This window comes from Antechinus flavipes, chromosome 1, assembly GCF_016432865.1.
Source record: "Antechinus flavipes isolate AdamAnt ecotype Samford, QLD, Australia chromosome 1, AdamAnt_v2, whole genome shotgun sequence".
In the NCBI taxonomy this organism is placed as follows: Eukaryota; Metazoa; Chordata; class Mammalia; order Dasyuromorphia; family Dasyuridae; genus Antechinus; species Antechinus flavipes.
Genome location: NC_067398.1, coordinates 175,581,030 through 175,591,371, shown reverse-complemented (window position 1 = coordinate 175,591,371; position 10,342 = coordinate 175,581,030).

Sequence of the window (10,342 nt, the reverse complement as noted above, 5' to 3'; positions counted from 1 at the left end):
TGAATGACAAGGTGAATATCTAGGAGAGAGAACAGGGATGAGGGGAAAAAAATTACTTTTTAGTGAGTGATAAGAATGGAATTGAATGAATACAACTTCTACTCCCATTGTATGGCACTGGCTGATTTTTACCTAAAACACTGTAAAAGTGTTTTGAATGCAAGGTAGATTTTGAGTACACCAAAGACAAGGCAGAATTTTAAACAGAATGGTATTTTTGTTCTACATTATGCACATTTAGGTGTTTAGTTTTTTAAAAATAATTTAGTTAATTTCAATTGAATTTGCATTGAAGTTCAGTTATAGCTACATTAAAATGTGTTATTTTTTTAATGCACATTCAAGTGCTCTTGAGAAAGGAAGGTTAATTCAAAGCATATTAAGTTAAATAATGAACTTTGGAAAAATAATTTGCAATTTGGATTTGTAGAAACTGAGGTAAAATGCATGATTACAAAGTGAATGAATTTGGACTAGTTTATTGGACTGTATTCAAAAGTAGTCCCTAGAGAGAATGAAAATGGGTCAATCAAGCTATTCTTACATACCAATATGCTAATTTGAAAGGGGGAAGAGAATAACATATATAATTGCTGGAAACAAATGGAGAAATTTATAGAAAGTTTCCTCCTAGGAGGAAGCAGCTGGGTGGTACAGTGGATAGAGCCCTGAGCTTAAAGTCTTGAAGACTCAAATTCAAATCCAGTCTCAGATACTTACCAGCAACCTCTATCTGCCTCATTTTCCTTATCTGTAAAATGGACATAACAATAACATCTATCTTTCAGATGAAAATCAAATGAGATAATATTTATAAAATGCAGCACAGTCTTAACTCATATTATTTGCTTAATAAATGCTTGTTTCCTTTCTTCGCGGGACTTTAGTGATTGATTTGTAGCATCCAGAAAAAAGCAAACTGATAAAGACAAGTGTAGAGAGTAATTGGCATACCTTAGTATCAGATCATTTGAGATATAATTATATAAGACATAATGCCCTAAATCTAATAAGTTTAAATTAAGCACTTAACATAGTACCTAGGACATAGTAAGTGCTATTATAAATGTTGACCATTGCTATTATTAGCTATTGATGATACAAATTAAATTCAGAGTATGGTATTCTGTTAAGTAGCTTATCTATACTTTTTTGCTTCTCCTAGTATTTCACCAATTCCTCTGATAATAATAAAAAATTTATATTTATATGATGCTTTACTGTTCCAAAGTATATTATCCAGATTATCTCAGGCAATCCTCTATGATTATAAAGTAGAGAGTTCAAAAATTAATACAGTTTGAAGATGAGGAAACTGAGACTGAGACAGATTAAATGACATCTTCAAGATATCCATTGTAAGGTCACCATCTCATGTTGTCTCCTCCTTATTTCAGTCATGCTATCTTTTGTTCCACTCTCAGGGGATAAAACAACTGTAAGTCTTGTCAAGGTGAATGTCTCCACCTAAGTCATTTGATCCCATAGTCCCCTGTGTCCTTCAGGAACATGATGTAATAAACACTGAAAACTTGTCCTGTCTCTTTCATATTTATTCTTCCCCTTTCAATGATTCATACTCAATTCTCTCCATCCTTAAAAATAAGTAAACAAAATCTTCTCTTCACTGATAAACTTCAAAACAGAACAAGTCAACACTTCCTTATTATTTACCCATAAATTAATTACCAATCATTTATTTATTGTCTGTACTATGGTAGGCACTGTACTAGAGGCCTGAGATACAAAGACACAAAATGAACTCTACCCTCAAACATTTACATTCTAACAGGAGAGACAAGTACGTAACTATATGAAAAATAAATGTGGATTTTTTAAAAAGTTGAATAATAGGTAGTTTGAGAGGGAGGTTACAAGTAGTTGGCCAAAGGAAAGAAAGACTTCATGTATACTAAAGATGAGTTTGAAAGGACAAAACTTCTTAAACTGTGGGTTGTGACCATAACTGAATGTGAGGGTTTGCAAAGTACATTTTTTAATCAATAAATGTTTGATTTGTATACCTATTTTATATACCTATATACCTGGAGTTGCAAAAAAATTTCTTGGGTGAAAAGATGTCATGACTGGAAAAAGTTTAAGAAGAAGAGAAGAAAAAAAAAAGACTCTTAAAAAAAGAGAAGGTTTAGATAAAAGAGCACATTCTTGGCTTGGGAGGTGTATCATATGTAAGGAATGGATAGAATACTGGTTTGGCTGGATCATACAGTAATAAAGAGGAATAACATTCAGCTAGGCTGGAAAGATAGTTTGTGAAGTGTTTAAAAATTTCAATTGTTAATATTTTACCCTAGAGGCAATAGGAATCCACTGAAATTTGTAGAGTATGGGAATGACATGGTTAAATCTACATTTAAAGAAAATCACTTTAGCTGTAGTGTATAGGAAGAATTGATTTAAGACTATAGGTTTATATTTTTAGAAGTGGAGGAAACTTCAGTGTCCAATTCCACTTAGTCCAACTCTTCCCTTTTTTTTTTTCTGAAAGGAAAACTAAAACCCTGGGAAATTAAGTGACTTTTTCCAAAGTCAAGGGAGGAAGAGAATTAGCAGCTGGATGAAAGATCAATTAGGATGCCATTACCTAATCTAGATAACAGGTGATAAGGATTCGAAAGTGTTAACTGTGTGAATAGAGAAAGGGTGTTATATACAAAAGATATTGTGAAATAGGAATGGCAAAATTTGGCAACTGATTAAATGTGGGGGATGAGGGAAAGTAGAAAAGGAAGATGTCATTGATGTCATGAATTTGGGAAACCAGAAAAATGATGGCACTCTCAACAGAATAGAGAAGAATTTTGGGGAAAAGATAATGAATTTTGTTTTGGAAATGTTGGATTGAAGATGTCTCCAGATCATCCTATTTTTAATGCCTCTTAATTGATAATGCAGGAATGAAGCAAACTAGATGTGGATTTATTGATCTGCGAATCATTAGCATAGAGATAATTTTTAAACTCTGGAACTGAACCTCATAAGGTCACCAAAAGAGTATTTAGAGAATAAATTTTATGCTGATTCTTGACTTCCCAAAGCATCTTATTGCTGGCCATCTTCACATGCCTTCCCACTTTCTTCACATCAAAATGTTAGCATTCCTTATAGTCCTAAATCACCTGTTATGATTTCAATGTTCAATGGGTCTTCCTAACTATCACCACCATCATCACCAATTGTCTCATTTTATACATGAGGAAACTGGGGACCAAGGAGATATAGTTATTTGTTCAAGATCACATGGGTAGTAAGTGGTGGAGATAGAATTTGAAGCAAAATCATCATTCTTTCCATTGTACCATGCATTTGTCTTCTGGCTCTAGAATTTGTTGGTTCTATATATTTGTATGTTAATGTGCTGAAAAGCTTCCATTTTAAAAACATAGCTTCTCTACTGTTCAGTTTTTAAGATTTGGGTCATTTTCTATCTTTCAGTATTAAATATAAAGGACATTACAAAATATTACTACTAAGTTCTAATTTTTTTATTCTTCTTTCCAACTACTAAATCTTTTCACTTTTACTATCTTATTTTAGTTATTCCCAATTAAATGTCCATATACATAATTAGCTAGCTTCATTAGATATTGAGGAAACATTTCGCATCAAATTACTCCCCTATATTCTGTAATTTATTCTCCATATATTCCTCAAAGAGAAATTTATTTAAAAATAATGGCTGCAAAGCTCCTCCATTTTAAGCCTTTAATTTTAAGGGACAGATTTCAAATTTATACAAAATTGTCAAGTAATAGTTCATGAATTCCATCTCTTTTTCAGAAAGAAAGACTCTCCTTAAGGTTTTTATAGGTTGAAAGAGTGTAAGTTTGAGTAACTGTCCTGGAAATCCAGATTATGTGAATGCTTGATGCAGATAACTCCATTTTTTTTTCCTAAATGATTTAGATTTGCTAAAAACTAGTTATTATACAGTGATTTCAACACTACTAGCCCTGACTTGAATTAGTCAGATTGACTGCCCACTTACACTCACAGTACACTTGTTTACTCTCTCAGCACACATTGCCATCCAAAGATTAAATATAAAATCTATCATCTTTCACTCGATTTTTCATGCTGAACCTGAATGCACTAAGGCTTCCCAAAGTCTTCTTGCTAGACTACCCGGCTCCACAGACAGCCTGCCTTTGTAAGACTTACTGTAACTGTTCAGTGGTGTCTGATTTTCTGTGACCCTATTTGGGGTTTTCTTGGCAGAGATACTGGAATGGTTTGCCATTTCCTTCTCTAGCTCATTTTATAAAGGAGGAAACTGAGGCAAACTGGATTAAGTGACATGCCCAGTTTGAGGCCACATTTGAACTGTGGAGAATGAGTCTTCAGCACTCTATCCATTTCACCACTTAGCTGTCTCTTTGTAAGATTTAATTAAGAGAAGAACAAAGTTCAGTAAGGTTGCTGTAGATTCATAGCTATGTCTATTTTCTTGTTTACTTCCTTTGTTGTATGGATAAAGTGATGTCCACAAGGTATGATTATTTTATTTCAATTTACTCAAATTGGGAAAATCACCTGACTGTGCTCTAGTTTTTCAGTATTTAAATAGGGGGAATAGCTCATAAGGCTTGATGTCAATTAATAAAAAAATATTAGAAATTCTTAGATGAAGATGACATATAAATGCTAGAGAGCATTATCTCAGTTTTACTAAGAACATTTATCTAATTAATAAACAAGAAGTTCGAACCCATTGTGTACCAGGGGTTGATACATCCTGCCTTCATGGATTTATATTCTATTCTGTTGGGGGAGGGGAAGATGATTGTAAATATATATTTTATATATATATATACATAAATATATGACTGTATATAAATACATGTATAAATATATACAAAGTAAATATGAAGCAATTGTGAGAGAGGAATACATACCTTGAAATACTAATAACTGGGAATCTGAAGGACTGATAATTAATGACCCTTGAATGGAAATAGGACTTTCAAGATGCCTAAATAAGGAAAAAAGTGAGGATTTAAGGTATAGAAGAAAGACTGTACAAATATGTGGAGGAGAGAGTTGAAATGTCCTTTATGGGGCAAGCAAATTAACTAATTTGTTCGGAATGTCATAGAGTACATGAGGAGGAGTAATGTGTAATCAGCCTGAGCTTAAAATGACACATAGAGTTTATATTTTGTTTTGAAAGGAAATAGAGAACCACTGAAATTTTTTGAGCTAGGAGATACCATGGTCAGACTATACTTTTTTAGGAATCATGGATAGCAGATCCTAGAGAATAGGGGCTGTTTGGGAAATTTTTGCTTTGCTTTGTTTTTAACATCCTTTGGCTGTGACGTCAGGGACATGTGATTACAAAGTGAAAAGTCTTTTGGAAATTGAGTTTTTGGAATTTTTTTTTCTATGTATTTAGAATTGTCCTCAAAAAATACTTTCTTTGAGTACTCATCTAGTCAAGAAGGTGACCCTGGACCCTTGGCTAAGCTAGGGAAATGCAAAGGTTTTCAGAGTCAATTAGATTTGAAAAGACCTTAGACTACAGATCTAGAAACAGATCATAATGGCTGTCCAAGGATCAGGTTAGTTAAAGGCCCTTTACTCCTAAGAAGTCTTCCATCTTAAGTCACCTTCTCTTTCTACTATGGATGATATATTTTATTTTTTCAATTATACATGTAAAGACAATTTTTAACATTCATTTAAAAATATTTTTGAGTTCCAAATTTTTTCCCTCCCTAAAACAATAAGCAATTTCATATAGGTTCTACATTTACAATCATGTAAAACACATTTACATATTAGTCATGATGCAAAAAAAAGAAACAGATCAAGAGGGGAAAAAAACACAAAAAGAAGTCAACATAGTCTGTAAGGACAATTTCAGAGTGGCTTGGAGAGACTTACATGAACTGCAAGACATGTAAAAGAACTTACATGAACCAGGAGATCATTGTACACAGCAACAACAAGACTATACAATGATCAATTCTGATGGACATGGCTCTTTTCAACAATGAGATGATTCAAACCAATTCCAATTGTTTAGTGATGAAGAGAGCTATCTACACCCAGGGAGAGAAATATGGGAGCTGAATATGGACCATAACATCACATTCTCACTCCATTGATATCTGCTTGCATTTTGTTTTCTTTCCCAGTTTTTTTCCTTCTTGATCCATTTTTCTTGTGCAGCAAGATAACTGTATAAGTATGTATACATATATTGTATTTAACATATATTTAAATATATTTAACATATATTGGACTACCTGCCATCTAGGGGAAGGAGGGGAAAATTTTGGAACAGAAAATTTTGCAAGGGTCAATGTTGAAAAATTACCTATGCATATGTTTTGTAAATAAGAATCTTTAATAAAAAAAAGAAGTGAAAATAGTATGTTTCAATCTCCAGGGTTTTTTTCTGGCTATGAATAACATTTTCCCTCAAGAGTCCTTTGGAATTGCCTTGGATCATTGTATTGCTGAGAACAAAGTCTGTTCATAGTTGATCATTGTACACTGCTGCTATTTACTGTATGCATTGTTCTCCTGGTTCTTCTCATTTCACTTTCCATCAGTTCATGTAAATCTTTCCAGTATTTTTTGAAATTTGATTGCTCATTATTTCTTATGGCATAATAGTATTCCATTACATTAATGTGCCACAATTTGCCCAATTGATGGGCATCCCCTCAGGTCTAATTTTTTGCCACCACCAAAAGAACTGCTTTAAATATTTTGTATATGTGGATCATTTATAATCTTTTTAGGATACAGAGCTAGTAGTGGTATTATTGGATTAAAGAGTATGCACAATTTGATTGTCCTTTGGGCATAGTTCCAAAGTGCTATTCAGAATGATTGGATCAGTTCACAACTTTACCAATAGTAACTTGGTCTACAAATTTTCCCACATTCTCTCCAACATTTATGATTTTCCTTTTCTGTCATGTTAGCCAATCTGATAGGTATGAGGTGGCCTTTCAAAGTTGTTTTAATTTGCATTTTTCTAATCAGTGATGATTTCGAGCATTTTTTCATATTATAGAGAGGTTTGATTTCTTCATTTGAAAACTGTCTTCATTTTCTTTGACTATGTCTCAAATGGGGAATGACTTGTATTCCTATAAATTTGACTCACTTCTCTATATATTTTGCTATAAAAATTGTTTCTCAGCTTTTTGCTTTCTTCCCAATCTTGGTTGCTTTGGGATTTTTTTGGTAAAACCTTTTTAATTTATTATAATCAAAATTATCCATTTTACATCTCAAAATGTTTTCTGTCTCTTGTTGGTCACAAATCCTTCCTTTCTCCATAGCTCTGACAGATAAACTAGTCTTTGCTCTCCTAATTTCTTATGGTAGTAAGTGATATATTTTTGAGAAATGGGGTAGAGAATACTGACAATTACTTAAATTTAAGAATATCTTTAATACTTGAACTCTATAATAAACTGATGAACTGTGGGAATCTTTCCTGCAACAATGCAGATGACAAACCATACAACATAATTATTCTGTACAATTCTTGCCTATTTCTTTTCATAAATTCACCATACGTGATTCCTCCAATATTATGGGAGCTTTCCTTTCATTCTTATGACATCTTAAGAATATCAGTTGAGCACACAGACATGAAATCAGGAAGCTCTGAGCTGAAAACTAGTCTCAGACACTTTCTATCTGTAAGTTACTGAGCAAATCACTTAACTCCTATTTGCCTAAGTTTCCTCATCTTTTAAATTGAAAGAATAATAGTTCCTTTTTCTGAGGGTGGTTGTAAGAATAAAATGAAATATATTGGTAAAGTACTTTGCAAACCTTAAAATAAAAATAAAAAAAAACTTTGCAAATCTAAATGCAAGCTTCTGTAATTATTCATTCAAGTATGAAAGCTGTTTTGGAATCATGTAGACACACGTTGTATTTAAAACAAACACTAAATCAATCAAGCAATGTATTTTATTAGAATTAATCAATTCATTGTTACATGAGATGATGAGAGATGAGATAGTGTCACCATCTGCCTGTCATTATTTGATGAATGCTAATTGATTATTATCAAGCTTTCAAATACATTATAAAAAGATAAATTTGTCATATCTTTTTCTAGATATTTCAGTACACATTTCTGATTTTCTCTGAATCACTTTGACAAATATTGTTGAAAAGAGAGAAAAAAATCTTTGTCTTATCAATATTCCATACTGTTAGGAAATGTCACAAAAGAATTCTGCCCTTCCTAAAATATGATGGAAAAAGACAAATGCAAAGTAATCAATGATAAAAGGAGAAGCAAAAAAGTCACAGTGATGATAATATTTCTAGTAATAAAAGTCAGTTCAAAAGAGAAATTTATTTTTATTTTTAAAAACATCTGTATTTGTTTTATTAAATATTTTCCAATTACATGTAAATTTTTTAGACGATCTTTTTAAAATTTGTGTTTCAAATTCTCTGCCTCCCTTCTGCCCCTTTTCTTTGAGAAGGCAATCAATTTGAAATTAATGTGAAGTCATACTGAGCCTATTTCCATATTAGCCATGTTGCAAAACAAAGTATGTTAAAAATAAAAAGAAGAAAAAAATTTAAAGTATGTTTCAATCTGCATTGAGTTCTTCAGTTATCTCTTTGAAGATGGATAGCATTTTTCATCATGGGTCTTTTGGAATTGTTATGGATGATTGTCTTGATCAGAGAATCTAAATCTTTCATAGTTAGCCATCCTTACAGTATTACTGTTACTATGTACATTGTTCTTCTGGTTCTGCTCACTTCAGTTTGTATCAGTTCATATGAGTCTTTCCAGGTTTTTCTGAAACCATCCTGCTCATCATTTCTTATAACACAATAGTATTCCATCCCATTCCCATATTGTAACTTGTTCAACTATTCCCTGATTGATGGACACCCTCTCAATTTCCATTTTTTGCAACCACAAAAAGAACTGATATAAGTATTTTTGTTCAAATAGGTTCTTTCCCTTTTTCTTTGGTTTCTTTGGGATGATATTTTGAATTGTATTACTACTGTATTTTGTATTAATTGTATTAATATAATTTTAGTATTTTGTATTACAGTAACATTGCTGGATCAAAGAGTATACATAATATTGTAACACTCAGAAGAGAGATTTAAAGAGAGAGTAATCTTCTATTTTTTCATGTCCATTCATGCCAATCAGTGACAACATTATTAAAATTGTAGTCAATTGTTTTGAAATTCAGATAATCAAATGTGCTTATGAATACATGAAAATATAAACAAAAATATGAAATGCAGGGGCAAAGTCACTTGTGTAGCAAGTGTGGCGATGTATTCCAGATGAAGGTGCATTGGGTAGTGTAGCCAGGCTCCAGAGAATCTGGCTTAAACCCCAAAAAGTTATAGATGACAGTTTGAATACCCATTACCTCCCAATAATTTAGTATAGGTGAGAAGAAGGCGACATGTGGAGAGGAGAATGTTGAGGTGATGTGGAATAGAGAAAGATCTGACCATGGAAAGAGTTGTCATAGTGACAAAAGCTTTAGGCTCAGGGGCAGTGGTGGGAAGGAGGCAGATATTAAATATTCAGATATTAAAGTCCTTAGTGGCTTATACCTATGATAGTTCCAACTCTGAAAATCTTAGAATACTCGGGCAAAACAGAACCTTTAAAATGATCTGATCCAACATGCTCATCTTATAAAGTAAGCCCTAGAAAGACTTGTATCTAGTAAGTGTAGAGCCAAACTTAGCTCTCTCTGGGATTCAGAAACGGGGGCCATTTTGCTGATTTATATAATACTGACTCTCCCATCAGAATATCATGTCCTGGAGAGTAGTTATGGCCACCTCAGTCCCCTATTCCAAGGCTTCTTAAACTATGGGGTCACATAACTCAATGTGGGGGTTGTAAAAAAAATAGCAACAGTAAATGCAATGATCAAAAATAATTAAAAATCAAACACATAATAAATCCAAAGTGTTTCTGGTAGTGATTACTGATGTTGCATCCTGCAAATTTCCTGCACTTTGGTTCTAGGCACACAACATGAGCAATTTCTACTTCACATGCATGAACACCTGGACTCAGATTTGAGATGTGGAAGCATAAATATTTCTTGGGTGAAAAGGGGTCACTAGTGGGAAAAAAATTAGGAAGCCCTACTCTATTCAATAAACTCCAGTGGCTCTCTCTTACTGCTAAAATCAAATATAAAATTCTCTGATTTTTAAAATCCTTTCTAAATTTACTCTGTTTCTGCCTTCCCAGCTTTCTTGCTTTCTTATATTTTATTATCCATCACATATTCTTTGCTTCAGAGTCACTGGTCTTTTTGTGGTTCCTCACATA